This window comes from Palaemon carinicauda, unplaced genomic scaffold (genome assembly GCF_036898095.1).
Source record: "Palaemon carinicauda isolate YSFRI2023 unplaced genomic scaffold, ASM3689809v2 scaffold230, whole genome shotgun sequence".
NCBI classification, from domain to species: Eukaryota; Metazoa; Arthropoda; class Malacostraca; order Decapoda; family Palaemonidae; genus Palaemon; species Palaemon carinicauda.
This window is the reverse complement of record NW_027169921.1, coordinates 175,390-195,000: the sequence shown is the minus strand read 5'-3', so window position 1 is coordinate 195,000 and position 19,611 is coordinate 175,390. Positions and strand designations below refer to the sequence as shown.

The 19,611-nt window shown below is 39.9% G+C and overlaps 1 long non-coding RNA gene across 2 annotated transcripts in view; it reads left to right on the top strand.

The window, feature by feature from the left end:
• The first annotated feature begins 1,115 nt into the window (after nt 1–1,115).
• Nucleotides 1,116–19,611, top strand: part of LOC137636110 (uncharacterized) — a 53,432-nt gene continuing 34,936 nt past the window's right edge. For both annotated transcript variants that reach the window (XR_011042940.1, XR_011042939.1), the window contains exons 1-3: nt 1,116–1,201; nt 7,449–7,630; nt 17,966–18,125. This is a non-coding gene — a long non-coding RNA (uncharacterized lncRNA). The remainder of the gene's footprint in view (nt 1,202–7,448; nt 7,631–17,965; nt 18,126–19,611) is intronic.

Here is a 19,611-nt window from a genome sequence, read left to right as displayed (position 1 = left end):
ATGGAATATATATTTAATACGAAATTATTCGAATCATTAAACAATAGATATATTCATGAGCAATCTAGAAAAGGCAGAAGTTGCTAACAGTTTTTAAAAATTTAGATTTTTACCAGTTTCTATCTTAAGAATTTAATATATTAGGGTTGGGAATGAAAGTAGACACGATTTCTATAATATACGTTGTAAATTTCATTTATCATATTGAGCAGGTCTTGCACAAAATACCTTTGCATAATTCACTAAGTTGAGATTTATTTTTAGCATAATTGGTTATGTTTGCTCTCAGTAGGTGTCCATACCATCACTGTGTCCATGAATTTCTTAAATTAAAAGTCTTAAATAGAAAATAAACATCTATAAATCATTAGATACAATAAACAGCTCGTATTTCAAAATATTCAAAATCAACATTATATAAAACAATTGGATGAACTTTTCTGCATTATCTAATTTAGTTTTTTCCCTATTAGAAAATCGTCTGCAGCACAAATCTAGATTTGTTTAATGTTTTAGGTTAAACATATCACTTTCTAGTGTTGAATATTCATTATTTATTAATTGTAATTAATTATAAGATAATGTAATCCATTTATAGGACTAGAAAAGCAGTCCTTAAACAGAATAAGGAAACGCTTGTCAGTCAACTTTCTTGTTACTGTTCATAATTAAGTTATAAAATATAATTCCACTTTTACTGTACTGTCCATGGTGTATAAAAAATTTAGTTTTATTTTAGAGAGTTTTATTTTATAATTCACACGAGCAAATCGTAGATACGAAAATATATAATATTTTTTCTCGAAATTCTCGAAGTCACTAAATCAGTGTTGCCAGACATGGGAATTTATCCCTAGATTTGGGGATTTTTGATGTCTGGTGGAGATATTCTGTACCAATTTCTACGAAGAAGAAACAAAGATGAGTAAACCTTTATATTGTTGCAATTAGTTTTCTTGCAATTATATGAAGTATAGGATTAATTTCTGTATTATTAAAGCCTACAGGATAGGAAGAAAATATATTTGTGGAAATTGGAGATTTTTTTATCATGAGTTTTCGGGGATTTTTAGACTAACCTATCTGGCAACACTGCAGTGATGCACCAAGTGAGTTCCAATTCCAAGATGGCGACTTTGTTTTGGTTTTGGGAAGGCCACTCTTCTGGTCCTCCGTACTAACCTTCTAAGATAAATTAAATGTAAGTTATTTCATATTTATCATTATATCATATACACAACATCCCTTATGCTAAATGCCTTTTTATGCAGTGATTATTACCAAAGTGTGGCCATGTGACCATGTCAAGACTTAGCAATGAAGCCACAAAATTGTATTGCCATTGTAAAATTTTCTTATTTTACGAAAATTGCTTTGGATTTTGTGCCAAGGTGAGGTATAAACAAAGGGCCACTCCGAATTTAACCTGTTATTTATATTATGCAACCTATGTGGACATATTAACCATATTTTTTTAATGAAAATTATTTTGTAGTTTTAACTTGTGTTCTGATATCTCCCACCCTACGTATCCTAGTAGTAATGGGGTCCAACTTCGGTCCCTTGGTGGGAATGTGTTGACAGCGAAAATGAAAAATAGAATAGGTGAAGATAGGGGCTGAATTTAACGAAACAACAAGAAAACTTAACACTAAATTATGTTTCGTGTTACTCTTAAAATATTTTATTTTTCCTAGTTTCCTTTCCTCGCTGGGCTGTTTTCCCTGTTGGGCTCCTCCTGGGCTTGTAGCGTCCTGCTTTTCCAACTGGGGTTGTGGCTTGGCAAGTAATATTTGTTTTGACGTTGTTACTGCTTTTAGAATGATTTTTTGTTAATTTGTTCTCATATTTATTTCCTTATTTTCTTTCCTCACTGGGCTATTTTTCCTTAATTGAGCCCTTGGGTTCATAGCATCTTGCTTTTCCAACTAGGGTTGTATCGTGGCTAGTGATGATAATAAGGTGAACCAACCCCTACCGAGTCACTGCGTCCTAGGTAGCTCTATTGAGGACCGTTTTCTATGTACCAATTCAGAATGGTCTGCTTCGCTTACATAACATTTTAATGCTCATTTGTTCCGGGCAGTGTTACTTCGTTGTACCATTGGGCAGGTAATGAGGTCCACTATTTAAAGCATTCAGGGTGTATGTATGATGACTGTCATGCCCCATAACTCCCTTATTTTCACCCCCCTTTTGTTAAGAATAGTTTTTATTATAAAATAATCTGTTTTAATGTTAGTTTTCTCTATATTTTAATTGTTCCTATTTTTTATAGTTTATTTCCATAGATCATTTCCTCACTGCGCTATTTTTCCCTGTTGGAGTCCTTGGGCTTATGGCTGGGTTTTCCTATTAATATAGTGTTCACTTATCATGGGCTTTTACCCACATCCCCCTCTAAAAGAAAGTCTTATTGAATCTTTTTTTCATAAATTATTCTATTTGGGCTGTACAGACTCTTGTGGAATTTTGTGTAAAAAGCGAACAAATACCGCTGTGAATTTTTTTATATTTAAGATAGCAAAATTTTTATGAAGCTTTAAAATAAATTTATCTAAATGAAAGTATGTTCGGAACCTCAATTTGGGTACCTCGCTAAATAGGCGTTACGTTGTGGTCTTACGGTGATTTAACTGAGGCTAAGTATTCCTCTTTAAAATGTATAGGTACACTAGGTTAAGAAATTTCACATCCTCGGAGACACCTGTTATCTTGACAAAACCTTAGGTTGATTACTTTCACAGATGCCGATATGTATTTCAATATAAGTCATTAGATAACATCGTCGCTGGCTACGACTAACAAATCTGAGTAAGTGTAAAGGTTGGATAGAATAGAAACCAAGGGTTTCCTGTTATAGAGATTAGACGTTGTCAGGTTTCGTCCAAAGGAAAAGGGTAAAGTTAAGTAGGTGAATTAATTTTGGTATTGTTGTGTATTACAGGGCAATGTAACCTAGGAAAAAAATTACTTTTTCTTATAGAAAAAATTACGCTTTTCGAAAAACACACTTTCCCGTCGCAAATGAATAGTTTCAGAAACATATATATTATTATTATTATTATTATTATTATTATCATTATTATTATTAAATGCTAAGCTACAACCCTAGTTGGAAAAGCAGGATGCTATAAGCCCTTGGGCCTCAACAGGGAAAATAGCTCAGTGAGGAAAGGAAACAAGGAAAAATAAAATATTTTAAGAATAGTAACAACACTAAAATGAATATTTCCTATATAAACAATAAAAACTTCAACAAAACAAGAGAAAGAGAAACTAGATAGAACAGTGTGCCTGAGTGTAACCTCAAGCAAGAGAACTTTAACCCAAGACAGTGGAAGGCCATGGTACAGAGCCTATAGCACTACCCAAGACTAGAGAACAATGGTTTGATTTTGGAGTGTCCTCCTAGAAGAGCTGTTTACCATAGCTAAAGAGTCTCTTCTACCCTTACCAAGAGGAAAGTAGCCACTGAACAATTACATTGCCGTAGTTAACCCCTAGGGTGAAGCAGAATTGTTTAGTAATCTCAGTGTTGTCAGGTGTATGTGGACAGAGGAGAATCTGTAAAGAATAGGCCAGACTATTCGGTGTCTGTAGGCAAAGGGAAAGAACCGTAACCAGAGAGAAAGATCCAATATGGTACTGTCTGGCCAGTCAAAGGACCCCCTAACTCTCTAGAGGTAGTATCTATATATCTATATCCTACAATAATGGGTGACCCCCAGTGGGAACTCGGGGTTTTGGGTGGGGAAACTATATATAATCGTAAAACAGGCCTTTTCTTCTCTATACATTACCTTCTTGAATGTATAATATACAGAGGAAAATACAAAACATTATAACTGGATAAACTTTGGAGGCGCCGTTGCAAAGACTATGTCTCACAAAAAAATACAGTAACCAGTGCTGCCAACGTGTAATATAGATCAAATGTTAACGTATCATGCTAACATTAGCAGTGTTTTTCATTTAATTTTTCTCATTCTACTTGCCCGTTGTAGACGCTCTTGTATGTACATTTGGACATAGCAGGTTTCGACTTTCTGCGCAAAAACCCCGCCTCCCTGCGCAGAGACTTTTCCCCCACCAATAGGATTTCTTCTTCTCTAATCGTGAAATGTAACTGTTCGTCTCTCTACCAGCTCTGTTCAAGTCTATTACTCGATTAGTTATGTAATACCCTCGTATACATATTACGTTTGACCCCAGTATTATTTGTTTTATTATCCAATACCTTATAAAATCACCTCTTTTTTTTTTTTTTTTTATATACCCATCAAATATTATTTATCATACATTCCATTTTATCTTCATACATTACTTTTATACATTTTATTACCTTGTCACTCCCATATTTCACATAAATACTTGGTGGACAAGTTTCCCATTCTGTTCATTCATGTTTACTCTGTAGACTCCGTTGCTTTTCCGTTAACCAATCACGAACCCATATGTATGTGAAGTTTACACGGGGGGGTTAAAATTTCCCAACCCCCACCTTCCAACAAGCCCTTTTCCGTGGAAACCTTTGCCCAAGTCACGTCGTTGTTAGTTCAAGTGTCGTCTTTTGCGTATTTTACGATCTAAGTATTAGAAAATTGTAACGTCTTCAGTAATACATACTTGAAACTATTTTGGTGTATTCCAATGTTGATAATTTTCTTAATTCACGTAATGTAATATACCAACTTTTACAGTGTTCCAAGTGCAGTTCTAATCTAAGGCAAAACAGTTAAGACACCACAGTCTCGGTCACAATACCCCTGTGACCCCTAAGTTACGTCGTCACGGTCATAATAGTAAGTCATTAATTTCTTTTAACTTTAATGTGTTAGTTTTATTATATTTTGTTAGAGTGCAAAGCTCAGCATTACCAATTGCCAATGCATACGAGGGTGATGTTTTATTTTCATGCGAGCCAATGGTGAAACAAGAACCATTATATATATTGTTATCGTAACAGTACTAACGTTACCGTAACGTGAGTGAAGTGATATATAGGTCATTACATTGGGTTTGTGACCTGGGAACCCCTAGGGTAGGTTAGGTGGGTTTGTTAGGTTCTGTGCCCTTTTTGTACTTTTTTATATATTGTGTAAAGGGTATATGGAGAAATTCTTTAAAATATACATGATGATAATACCGTATCATTGCTAACGTTAGTAATGGCACCGCAACGTTAGTAATGGCACCGCAACGTTGGTAACGCTGTCTATCACCGTAACGTTGGGTATCATTGGTAACATTGCTAATGTTATCGTTCGCAGTACATACGTGGTGACACCGAATTTGACAAGTGCTTATATTTAAAAATTTTAACACAACATAAATGACAACAGTGATTATATTTAACCATTTCAACAGAACATATATGTTTTCCTGTAGAAAATAACGTGATTTAACCGGCTTTCACCTTGATTTCATCCGTAATAACAGCAACCAGTTCGGCAACTTAAAGTTAGTTGAATTGGTTGATCTGTTTGTTTGCGGTTGAAATGAAGGTCAAATTCGGTTAAATCACGTTATTTACCACAGGAAAACTTATGTTTTCTGTTCGAAATCACACCCTGTAATACAATACAAATTTACCCAACCCCCTAATGCTAAGAAGTTTTTTTTTTTTTTTTTTTTTTTTTTTTTTTTTTACAAAAAGATCTGTTAGTTACTTTTCTCAATATATTTTAATTGATCATAACTATTTGTATAGTTTATTTTCTGTAATCCTTTCCTCATTGGACTATTTTTCCCTGTTGGAGCCCTTGGCCTTGTGGCAGAGTTTTCTTATTGATAGACTTATGGGCTCACATACCCCTTGAAAAAAAAATCGTATTGGATCCTTTTCATAAATAATTATATTGTGCTGTACAGACTCCTGTTGACGTTTGTGTAAAAAGCGAACAAATACAGCTGTAATTTTTTTATATTTAAGATAGCAAATTTTTTACGAAGCTTTAAAATAAATTTATCTAAATGAAAGTGTGTTCGGAACCTCAATTTGGGTACCTCGCAAAATAGGCGTTACGCTGTGGTCTTACCGTGATTTAACTCAAGTCAAGTACTGTATTCCTCTTTAAAACGTGTAAATACAGTAGGTTAACCCTTTTACCCCCAAAGGATGTACTGGTACGTTTCACAAAACTCATCCCTTTACCCCCATGGACGTACCGGTACGTCCTTGCAAAAAAAATACTATATATATTTTTTTTTCATATTTTTGATAATTTTGAGAAAATTCAGGCATTTTCCAATAGAATGAGACCAACCTGACCTCTCTATGACAAAAAATTAAGGCTATTAGAGCAATTTAAAAAAAGATATATACTGCAAAATGTACTGGGAAAAAAATAACCCCCTGGGAGTTAAGGGTTGGAAATTTCCAAATAGCCTGGGGTTAAAACGGGTAAGAAATTTCACATCCTTGGAGGCGCCTGTTATCTTGACAAAACCTTAGGTTGAATAGTTTCACAGATGCTGATATATATTTCAATATAAGTAATTAGATAACATCGTCGCTGGCTACGATTAACAAATTTGAGTAAGTGTAAAGGTTGAATAGAATAGAAACAAAGGTTTTCCTGTTATACAGATTAGACGTCAGGTTTCGTCCAAAGGAAAAGGGTAAGTTTAAGTAGGTGAATTAATTTTTTCAAGTGAAATCGGGTTTCCAGGAAAAATATGATAGGAGGATATTGTTAAGCATGAACAATGATTTAAGGGGTCAATAAAAGTACTTGAGTACTGTGGGCTACATACTAAGTTTAATTGTCTGTGAACAGTCCACAGGCTAAACTGATGGCCCTTGAAATTTTGAAAGTATTGTCTTTATGTTAAAAATATGCCATAAAAAGAAAAAATGGTAAAAAAATCCTGGAATAAATGTTGCCAGGCATTTACTGTTTTAAAAACAGATATATTGACCTGAAGGACAATATTACAGTCACCAATCCGTAAAAGATAATAAAAAAGTAAGGTAGCAATTCTGGTCAACTGTATTTTACTGAAATATGGCTGAGAATAGTAAATTTTTCGTAGAATTTCCAATTAAAATTACGGGTTTTAGTGTACTTTTAAGTATTGTAACTATATAAAATTTTAAAAAATCAACTTGACAAATTTTAATATGTAAGGATAACTTTCCATGGTATCTAATAACAGTTCCTTAATCTGTACCCTTCATCGTCTTTGTGAGTTATTTCAGAAGTAGGTTTGATAAGGGTGTCATGCTAATTTTATATTTATTTCAAAGTGACATAACTGCTTGTTTGACATAGCAAGAATCAAGATGAAACCATTAGGTTCACTACATGTTTTATTGAACCATTTAATGCCTACATTTTCAAAGTGTCTTACATGGTAAAAAGTTAACCTTGTGTAACAAATTTATTTAGTCATAGTCTTAGTCTGTTTTTCATCATTTTAACCATCAGTTGCTTCTTTATAAGGTAAGGTATCTGGTGTCAGTTCCTGTATCATCCGGAGAGATGCACACCTGAATGTTAGGGCAAGCCCAACGCACTGTGGTGCCCAGCCCAAGTAAATGGATTAAACTCTTGGTCCCTGCCTGGTATCAATCTGCCGCCATGTGAATGCTAGGCCACCAAGTTACCGAAGTACTAGCCTGGAGGTAAGTTATTGATGTAGCTCTTGAGGAACTTATCACTTTCATTGAATAATTTTCTTGTAGTTTCCATTGGTAATTACTATATGCAACTGTGGATTAGCCAAAATTAGTCTGGTTGAATGATTTGTACCTTATAACTTGTCATGGTGCTGTTACAGTCACACACTGTAGGCTACAATAGTGGAGCCTTTGTGAAATTCTGTTGGCTATAAAGTTATGTATGCTAAGTACTACATGTTTTGAAAGCCATCATGTACCCTTTTTGGGGGGGGGGGGTGTTTGTAGATTTTTGTTGTCAAATGTTGTTACTGGTGAATATGGGAAATGTTCCAGAAAATGTTATGGCTATCAAGCCTGGATTGAGTCCTACTATATCAAGGCTGAGTTCTTGTGAGAAGTGCAATTCTGTATTACACAGCATAGTTAAATGATTAGGGAAAGACACAAATGTTTACCCAAATTTTATGATTCTTGTGATATTTATCTCTACCAGTGAAGTTGAAAGGCGGTTATGCTTCTGCCCCTGTATGTTTGTTTGTTTGTTCGTGAACAGCTTCCTGGCCACAATATTAATCGAAGAATAATGAAACCTGCAGGGATTGTTATGTAAAAAACTGGAAATGATTCGGTTTTGGATGGTCAGGGTCACTGTCGAGTAAAATGTCCAATTCATGTAATCAACCATAACTTTGGACATCGTTATCACAGAGACTTCAAACTTGGTTTATAAGTGTATGAAACTCCACGCCAATTAATACATGTTAATGTCAAGGTTGCGAAATAAGCTGCCAAGGGGGAGGTCGGCGTTCTTATTGAGTGTCCCTCTAGTTAGTCATTGAGATAAGTAGTTCAAAATTGTCAGTTTGCTACTTTCTTGACGCTTCCTAAAGCAACTGCAGTGTTCCCCCTCATATTTGCCTGGCTGTTGAGTGACCTTAGGCCAGAATGGCCAGCCGTATGGCCCAAATTCTCTAAAAGCTAATGCCGTGCTTTTGCATGAGTTTCATACCATAGGGTAAAGTGCAAATGATCAACAGTAGGAAAGGTTTATTTGTTATCGAAAATATTTCCAATGAATTACAGACTTAATTTAAATCAAGATATTTATAACCTGATACCTCCGAAGGAATTAAGTCTTCCTATACTTGGGGCTTGAATATGGCCATTTAACTAATGCTCCTGTTGCGTCAAACATTAACAATTGAACATATTTTATGTGGATGTATGAAAAAGTGGTGTCATGTATTGATCTTAAATCACTTAGATCTTTTTTTATTATATTATTACTTGCTATGCTACAACCCTAGTTGGAAAAGCAGAATGCTATGAGCTCCAACAGTGAAAAAAGCCCAGTGAGGAAAGAAAACCAGGAAAAATAAAATATCCAAAGAACACTAACATTAAAATAAATACTTGCTTTATATACTATAAAAACTTTAACAAAACAAGAGGAAGAGAAACGAGATAGAAAAGTGTGCCCGAGTGTACCCTCAAGCAAGAGAACTCTAACCCAAGACAGTGGAAGACCATGGTACAGAGGCTATGGCACTACCCAATACTAGAGAACAATGGTTTGATTTTGGAGTGTCCTTCTCCTAGAAGAGCTGCTTACCATAGCTAAAGCCACTGGACAATTACATTGCAGTAGTTAACCCCTTTGGTGAAGAAGAATTGTTTGGTAATCTCAGTGTTGTCAAGTGAATGAGGACAGGCGAATCTGTAAACAATAGGCCAGACTATTCGGTGTATGTGTAGGCAAAGGGAAAGAACCGTTACCAGAGAGAAGGATCCAATGCAGTACTGTCTGGCCAGTCAATGGACCCCATAACACACTAGCAGTAGTATCTCAACGGGCGACTGGTGCCACCCTGGCCAACCTACTACCTACCAATTATAACTTATGATTCCTTTATTTTCTCTTCATGTAAAAACAAACATCCAAACCAGCCTCGTACGAACTAATATATTGGAATCGGTATAACATTAGATTTAGTTATTTTCTCTACTCAAGAACAAACCCCAAAATTAGTCCTGTACAAGCCATAGATTGGATTCAATAGTTTGGTTGAACTTTTTAAACTACCAGACATTTATTTACGACTACTTTCAACCAGGTAGAAAGAGTAGAAGACTTTAGCTGTGGTAAGCCGCTCTTGTAGGAGAAGGACACGCCAATATTAAACCATTGCCGCAAGGGTAGAAGAGACTTTACCTATGGGAAGCAGCTCTTATAGAAAACACTCCAATATTAAATCATTGTTCTCTAGTCCTTGGTGGGGCCATAGCCTCTTTATCATGGTCTTCCACTGTCTTGGGTTAGAGTTTTCTTTCTTGAAGGTGCACTCAGGTGCACTATTCATTTTTCATTAATTTTTTTCCTCACTGGGCTATTTTCGAGTTGGAGCCCTTGGGCTTATAGCATCCTGTTTTTCCAACTAGGGTTGTAGCTTAGCTATTAATAATATGGTGCATTGCTCCCAGCATCCAATTTTTGCCTCTCCCCGGCGTACCCAGGTCATCTGGTATAGTTGATTTAAAGAGGGAAGACAGTATTAGAAAGGAAATGAGGAAGTGGGTAACCTAAAGTCAATTTGTTTTAATGAGGTGCAATTGCACCAACTCGCAGCGGTGCCCTTTTAGCTTGGAAAAGTTTCCTGAGCACTGATTGGTTAGAATTATCTTGTCCAACCAATCAGCAATCAGGAAACATTTCCGAGCTAAAATAGCACCGCTGCGAGTGGGTGCAAATCTGTCTCGCTAAAAAAAATTGGTTATAGATCAGATTTTTTATTTGTGATGAACACAACGTTGGTTGAATTGAGTATTGAATTTAATATTAAAGAAATGCAATGTATAGAGCAATATAATTGTTTAATCCATCTAAAAAATGAATTTTCAATATTAAACTTACCCGATAATCATGTAGCTGTCAACTCCGTTGCCCGACAGAATTCTATGGAGGGATACGCCAGCTATCACAATACTAGAAGGGGGTGTACTTACCAGCGCCACCTGTGGCCAGGTACTCAAGTACTTCTTGTTGACACCTCCTCAATTATTCCTCTGTCGTGCTTCCGGCAAGACGTTCTGGGATACGCTTATGTTCTTGGAGTATTTTCACGACTTTGGTGAAGTATTTCTCTTTGATTTCGGCTGTCGCTTTACTGGAAACTTCTATATTAGCTTAGTTAGCTTTTGGAATTAATTTGATTTATTATGGTGACGAAGAGAGTATGAACTCTCGTTCACCTTTCAATGGCCGACCCTTCCCTTAGACGGAAGTGTTGGTTTCTAAGAGAGTATAGACTCTCTTTCTTAATTTTGCTTAACATTGAGCCCGTCATTTCGGTTTTACCTGTTAACATATTATGCTATTTCCGCCACAGAGTTTGAAAGAATTTCTTTGATAGTCTCGTACTTTTTCAATGTTGAACTAACGTTTTGTTTTGTCTCTGCAGTTGTTGACGTTCAGAACGTTCAACTTGCACTCTATCGTTACGATAGAGAAAGAATGTTCACGGTTTCACATTGCAGTAAGAGTAACCGTGTCTAGCGTTTTGTTCATTCTTTCTTAACTTAATGGTTTTGATCCTAATAAAGGAACTTTTCATTTTGGGAAATATTTCAGTTTTTTCCTTTAACAATAATATGTTTTAACGATATATATATGATTGGGCTCTTCTCTCAGGTTCTAAGTCAAGAGAGAGAGAGAGAGAGAGAGATAGAGACGGAGGGAGAAAGAGGATAAACGTTTCACTCAAGCCTGCCAGGCGTACGAGTATCGTCGTTATCGTTTTTGCTCTTCTCCCTAGTCTCTTTAGGGGAAGAAACTAAACGTTTCTAGAGTGATCTAGTGTTTAGTCTCTTTCCAGCCACTGAATTATCTTTCATTAGATTTTTCTGTTACATTGTAATTCTGTTTTCGCAATTACTAACTTTTGAGAAAGGATAGAATTGCGTGTTTCAGGTACAAACCACTTAAAGTTTCGAGTTCAGTGAAATAAGTGCAAACAGAAAATCAAAGTGATAAGTGATTAGCGCAAAGTGTGTCAGTGTTGTGCGTGAGGGTACTTCTGTGCGCGCCAGTCGTTCTCCCAGTCCGGGACCTCTTGCAAGCTCCCAAGCCCAGGGGAGAAGCAATGTCGAAGGACAAAAGGGTTCGGCAGGCCTTGATCGGCGCACAGAAGTATCCTCGGTGGTTGTGGGCGTGTCTTACCGAGACCGTCACTCCCACCCGCAGACGATTGAGCCCTTATTTTGCTCGTCTGCAGAAGAGATTTAGGGGAGAAAATAAAGGCAGAGTAACGCTGGTCTCAGGTCTCAAGACCTCTTAAACGTAAAGTCCAGACCTATGCCAGACGTACGAAGTTAAAGTTCAACAACCCGGATGCAGTCATTGGGTTAGCTCTGACTCTCCTCAGTCATCAGTTGAATACACTCCGCCTAAGAGGAGTAAGGTTCTGCCGCAGCAGATCTCTGCTGTTAAGGCTTTACCTCAGCAGACCTTAGTGTCTGCCGACCCCAAGTTGACTCTACTGCAGTCCATGCAGTCACAACTTTCGGTCTTGATGCGTGAGTGTCGGGCTGAGAGTGTTGCGCCTCCGCCTCCGCCTACACTCCCCCCGCCTATGTTCGCTCCGCCTGATCGCAGTACCACCTGCCAGGCGTACGATGTTGTGGACTCTACTACAGTCCATGCAAGCACAGCTTTCGGACTTGATGCGTGAGTGTCGGGCTGAGAGTGTTGCTCCTCCGCCTCCGCCTACACTCCCTCCGCCTACACTCGCTCCGCCTGATCGCAGTACCACCTGCCAGGCGTACGATGTTGTGGACTCTACTACAGTCCATGCAAGCACAGCTTTCGGACTTGATGCGTGAGTGTCGGGCTGAGAGTGTTGCTCCTCCGCCTCCGCCTACACTCCCTCCGCCTACACTCGCTCCGCCTGATCGCAGTACCACCTGCCAGGCGTACGATGTTGTGGACTCTACTACAGTCCATGCAAGCACAGCTTTCGGACTTGATGCGTGAGTGTCGGGCTGAGAGTGTTGCTCCTCCGCCTCCGCCTACACTCCCTCCGCCTACGCTCGCTCCGCCTGATCGCACTACCACCTGCCAGGCGTACGATGTTGAGCCACGTGCTGAGTTTGCTGTTCCCTGTGGTGTTCAGCCTCCGCCTTCCTTAAGGCAACCTTTACAATGGGATCAGGAGGATTATACCTCTCTTCCTCCGCCTCCACTTGCTGCTCCACCAGTGGTGCAACACTCGGTTGAGGTACAACAACCTCTCCCGTCCATGAGTCAGTCTCCTCAGCTCTCGCTGCAGCGAGCTCAACCCTCCACAAGGCAAGCACCACAACACCTTAGCCTTGCGCCTCAGGAGCCTCAGCTTGCGAGACATTTACCTTGTTCTGCGCAGCCTCTTCCTCATCGCGCTCCGCTCACACCACAGGAACTGGAACTTGCTACTCCGCTTCCGCCAACCGCTCAGCAAGCGCAACCCTTGGGTTCAACCACTCATGCTAGGAGTCAGCCTCCTCCACCCATGCGCCTTCCTTCTGCTTGTCTTTTATTCAGCCTTTGCAGACTGAGCCTCAGGTGTTCCCTCAACAGAGTCTTGAAGAGGAAACCACAACTATTGTTGTTCCAGCTCGTTCTGACTCTGCTGTTCAGCATACCTTACCTCCATTTTCAAACCATGGCAAAAATATGAATCATGAGTTATGAATGTAAGGTAAACATTATGTTGATTTTTAAACCCCATGCAAGCATGCATAAAGCACTCTAGCACTGGTCATGGAATTTCTGAGAAATGTTTAACGCCATGCACACGCTCTGCTTTCCTTACAGCAGGCTCTGCTTACAGCAGGCTCTGCTTACAGCAGGCTCTGCTTACAGCAGGCTCTGCTTACTACATGCTCTGCTTACAGCATGCTCTGCATACAGCATGCTCTGCATTCAGCGTGCTCTGCATACAACATGCTCTGCATACAACATGCTCTGCATACAGCATGCTCTGCATTCAGCATGCTCTGCATACAACATGCTCTACTAGTCTGCTGCTTTTGCACCAGTGAACCCTCACTCAGAGAACTTAGCTTTTCTAGGATAAGGTCCCTGTAGATGAGAAAGTTCTTTTCTCCCTCCTTCTGATATTCCCTTGAGGACTCTGTCATTTGGAGGGAGCCTTTAGCTGCATAACCTCTTATGGACTTTTATTTAAGCATAACATGCTTCCAGGGAAGTTAATGGTTCCACTTCAGTCGCTAATCCCGTCTGTTACCACACCTGCTCCCATAGACCTTGAGCTGTGTTGCATGACATGCAGTCCAAGCTTAGTCCTTGTTAGAGGATTTTTTTGTTTACGGAGTCATTGTGTCACGGGGAAGACGTTCAACAACCAACAGAAGTGACTTGTTGTGACGCAGTGCGGCAACCTCAGCAACCCGTTAAGGAGTTGTCTGTACGACCCAGACAGTCTAGACAGATTCGGGTTGTCACTGTACTTCCTCGCTTGCCCATGATTGACGGTTCACAGACTGTGCAGCAGTATCATGATCTTGTGTCCGGCTCCGTCAGACGACTGGCTTTTAAGAGCTCCCACAAGTCGTCGCTGTCTGGAGATTTTCAAATGGACTATGGATCTGACCAAGGAACTGGGCCTCCTGGTCAATTTTGAGGAGTCTCAGCTCGTTCCATCCCAGACCATTGTCTCCTTGGGTATGGATCTTCAGAGTCGAGCTTTTCGGACTTTTCCGTCGGCCCCAAGGATCTTCCAAGCCCTAGAATGCATCCAGAGCATGCTGAGAAGGAACCGATGCTCAGTCAGGTAGTGGATGAGTCTAACAGGGACACTTTCATCTCTGGCCCTGTTCATCGTGTTAGGGAGACTCCACCTTCCCCCCCTTCAGTATCATCTAGCTGCTCACTGGATAAAGGACATGACGCTAGAGACGGTCTTAGTTCCTGTTTCCGAAGAGAGGAGGTCTTCTCTCGCGTGGTGTAAGAACAGCTTTCTTCTCAAGGAAGTCTACCTTTGGCTGTTCAGAAACACGACCGCCGTCTCCTCTCGGACGCATCAGACATGGGCTGGGGTGCGACTTTGGACGGACAGGAATGCTCGGGAACATGGAATCAGGAGCAAAGGACACTTCACATCATTTGCAAGAAGTTGTTGGCGGTTATTCTGGCCTTGATAAACTTCAAGTCCCTCCAGCTTAACAAAGTGGTGGAGGTAGACTCTGACAACACCACAGCCCTGGCTTACATCTTCAAGCAGGGAGGGACTCTTTCGTGGAAGTTGTTCTAGATCGCAAGGGACCTACTCATCTGGTCTTAAGATCGAAAGCTAACTGGTAACGAGGTTCATTCAGGGCGGTATGAATGTCATGGCAGTTCACCTCAGACGGAAGGGTCAGGTCATCCCCACAGAGTGGACCCTTCTCAAGAATGTTTGCAACAGACTTTGGGCCCTGTGGGGTCAGCCAACCATAGATCTGTTCACTACCTCGATAACCTAGAGACTCCTGTTGTATTGTTCTCCGATTCCAGACCCAGCAGCAGTTCACGTGGATGCTTTTCTGCTGGATTGGTTCCACCTCGACCTGTATGCATTCCCGCCGTTCAAGATTGTCAACAGGGTACTTCAGAAGTTCTCCTCTCACAAGGGACACGGCTGACGTTGGTTGGCTCCGCTCTGGTCCGCGAGAGAATGGTTCTTAGAGGTACTGCATGGCTGGTCGACATTCCCAGGACTCTTCCTCTAGGAGTGAACCTTCTAAGTCTACCTCACGTTAAGAAGGTACACCCAATCCTCCACGCTCTTCGTCTGACTGCCTTCAGACTTTCGAAACACTCTCAAGAGCTAGGGGCTTTTCGAAGGAGGCAGCCAGAGCGATTGCCAAAGCAAGGAGAACATCCACTCTCAGAATCTATCAGTCTCAAGGGGAAGTCTTCCGTAGCTGGTACAAGACCAATGCAGTTTCCTCAACCAGTACCACTGTAACCCAGATTGCTGACTTCCTGTTATATCTAAGGAAAGTAAGATCCCTTTCAGCTCCTACGATCAAGGGTTACAGAAGTATGTTGGCAGCGGTTTTCCGCCACAGAGGCTTGGATCTTTCCACCAACAAAGATCTACAGGACCTCCCTAGGTCTTTTGAGACCTCAAAGGAACGTCGGTTGTCCACTCCAGGCTGGAATCTAGACGTGGTCCTAAGGTTCCTTATGTCATCAAGATTTGAACCTCTCCAATCAGCCTCTTTTTAGGACCTCACATTAAAAACTCTTTTCCTCGTGTGCTTGACAACAGCTAAAAGAGTAAGTGAGATCCACGCCTTCAGCAGGATCATTGTTTTCACATCTGAAACGGCTACATGTTCCTTGCAGCTCGGTTTTTGCTAAACGAGCTTCCTTCACGTCCTTGGCCTAAGTCGTTCGAGATCCCAAGCCTGTCCAACTTGGTGGGGAATGATCTGAAGAGAGTACTTTGCCCAGTTAGAGCTCTTAGGTACTATCTAAAAAGGTCTTAACCTTTACAAGGACAATCAGAAGCCTTATAGTGTGCTATCAAGAAACCTTCTTTTCCAAGTTCTAAGAACTCAGTTTCTTACTATTCAGGCTTCTGATTAGAGAAACACATTCTCATCTGAAGGAAGAAGACCTTGCTTTGCTGAAGGTAAGGACACATGAAGTGGGAGCTGTGGCTACTTCAGTGGCCTTCAAACAGAACCATTCTCTGCAGAGTGTTATGGATGCAACCTATTGGAGAAGCAAGTCAGTGTTCGCATCATTCTTTCTCAAAGATGTCCAGTCTCTTTACGAGTACTGCTACACCCTGGGATCATTCGTAGCAACGAATGCAGTAGTAGGCGAGGGCTCAGCCACTACATTCCCATAATCCCATAACCTTTTAACCTTTCTCTTGAATACTTTTTATGGGTTGTACGGTCGGCTAAGAAGCCTTCCACATCCTTGTTGATTTGGCGGGTGGTCAATTCTTTCTTGAGAAGCGCCGAGGTTAAAGGTTGTGATGAGGTCCTTTAGTATGGGTTGCAGCCCTGTATACTTTAGCACCTTTGGGATGATTCAGCCTCCAAGAGGAACGCTGCGCTCAGTAAGGAAGACGAACTTAAAAAAGAGGCAGAGTAACGGTTCAATTCGACTTCCTTACCAGGTACTTATTATTTCATTGTTATTTGAGATAACTGTTATATGAAATATGGGATACTTAGCTATCCTTTAATCTTGTACACTGGTTTTCACCCACCCCCCTGGGTGTGAATCAGCTACATGATTATCGGGTAAGTTTAATATTGAAAAATGTTATTTTCATTAGTAAAATAAATTTTTGAATATACTTACCCGATAATCATGATTTAATTGACCCTCCCTTCCTCCCCATAGAGAACCAGTGGGACCGAGGAATAATTGAGGAGGTGTCAACAAGAAGTACTTGAGTACCTGGCCACAGGTGGCGCTGGTAAGTACACCCCCTTCTAGTATTGTGATAGCTGGCGTATCCCTCCATAGAATTCTGTCGGGCAACGGAGTTGACAGCTACATGATTATCGGGTAAGTATATTCAAAAATTTATTTTACTAATGAAAATAACATATTAATAGATTTTTATTGTATCATATTTCTTTGATTTCTGAATAAGACAAAAAAAAATTATATTTTTTAATGCAAATTGTCTGTGAAGTGTATAGAGTCCAATAGATTTAAAAGGTATTATGAGGACTTGACTTTGAATTGTCCTGAGGCATTCATTGAGGTCACCTTTAGTAACAGACCCATAATTTCAACAGCAGTTTCAGCTCCGACCTCAGTGAAGGGTAACAGAAAGGTCATGATCGACTACTAGGTTGAGTTATAAAAGGGACAAACTGGTTTTTCAATCCTAATACCTGATATGTTGGCCTAGTATCATAACAAGATAGAGCTTCTGTATTTGTTATTAATATACAGAAGGTGCTCAACTTAATGAACAAACATTCAGAGATAGACAATTTCCAACTGAAATCATAAATTTTAGATGGTGTCAAAAGTTCATCAGGAAATACAGTAATAAAAAGAATATTTCTTTACTTTTGCAGCTGAAAATTGTAGGCATGTGAGTTGAGTGAATCTTACATTTGGCCAAAATTTAACAATTTGAATTATCATCAGCTTTTTGGAACCTGTTACATTTGTAAATTGAGGACATTCTCTACTATTTTACAGGCCCAAGATTGAAAGATAGTATAGGAGAAGGATAAGGTTATTTTTTATACAACTGTGTTCAACTATATTAATACTGCAATTTAAAACTAATGACTTACTGTATATGAATTTTGCAGATGGAATCTTTCAACTATGAGGGTGGATTCTTTACTAACCATTTTGTCCAATAACTCAATGATGACCACAATTAGAGGCCCATATATATACTGGGGTTCATACCAGCATTAGCAAGATGATGATGTCACGCCAAAATACAGGTGGAGAAGAATTGCCCGTGTAAGTAATAGAGAAATTTTCAGTAGTCTTATCCTAGGGATCCTTTCTCTCGTACCAGATTCCAGAGATAAACTAGGAAAGCTTTTCCAATAGGGCCTGTTGTTTAGCTAGTAAAAATGATGTGTTTGATGTTGGAAATAGTTAAGCCTATGTGTGGGTTTTGGAACAGGGCAACTTGTTCTGGATGTTTGGAAATATACAGACCAGTATAATTTCGACAAGGTACAGTTGCTAATAATTCGCAAAACCTTGAGGGGTTTGGAACAGTTGCATAAGAGAGACCTTTTTGATTTCATATTTGGGTAGACTTTACTGAACCTCGACATCGCCATCACTGCCTGCTTTTAGTGTGGGATTCAGAAATAGAGTTTTTGAAGGAATTTAAACACAAATTTTCCATTAAATTTGTGTCGGTACTTTCCGAAGTTCATGAGCATCACCCACCCTCCTCTCAGTGCTGTGTTGGAAAAGTTCCTTAAGCTATAGAGAGATTTTCAGGTTGGAATAAGTAATGAGAAGGTTAGTGATGCATTCACCCAAGTAACCTCCTGATAGGGCAGCATCTTCGCATGGCTGGGAGCTGTAAACACGTCGGCATATAACAAGAGCATCACCCACAGAAAATTTTATATAAAGTTTGGAATTTTGGGCTTTCACTTCAATAGGGGGGGAACAGCACTGAACTTCGTTCAAATACAATATCTTTTAACCAAGATACTGTTTCTTTGGAACCAGACAAAAGACCGACTCCTTGTTGAACCTTCCCATGATTAGATACCAGTTTGTTAAAAGAAAAAAAGGGGGGGGGGTTCAAAGAAAGCACAATAACTTAGAGTAATACCCCACTTTAGCTCAGTTTGATGTGTGTCTTTCGATTTTGTCGCTTTTCCTCAAGTGTTGAATATGAACACATTACTTCTGTTCCTACATTGTAAATGAACGATGATTACTGTACTTCACATGGAAGCTTACAGTATTAATGTAGGTTTTTCCGTAACTGGAATACAAACCACGCTATTTAATAGGGGTATTACTTTCTGGGTAGTTGAAATGACGAGTCATTAATTTTTAACGAGGGTTAACTACCCACACCGCTAGTTAGCGGGGGGTTAGGGAGGGTAGCTTGCTACCTCTCCCCCTCACACACCTGTGATTGAGCTCACTTTGCTTTCGGCTCGGATGTTGAACGGTCGTTGCCGCTCTTCATCCTCGCCGACTTTTGGCGGCCATTAACCCCATTTTGTTTTCTCACTTTCTCTTAAAGTGTGTGTGAAGTTGACTTCTGCGACCATGCGCACCTGCCCTGAACTCTCCGGCCGCCCTTGTGGAACATGTATGTCGGCGGTTGAGACTGATCCTCACGCCCTTTGTCCTTCCTGCAGAGGTCAACGGTGGGATAGTGTTAACAAGTGCAGGGAGTGGTCTTCCTCCCAGTGGGAGAGGTTTGCGCGACGGCGGAAGAAGAAGTCCAAGCAGGATGTTTCTC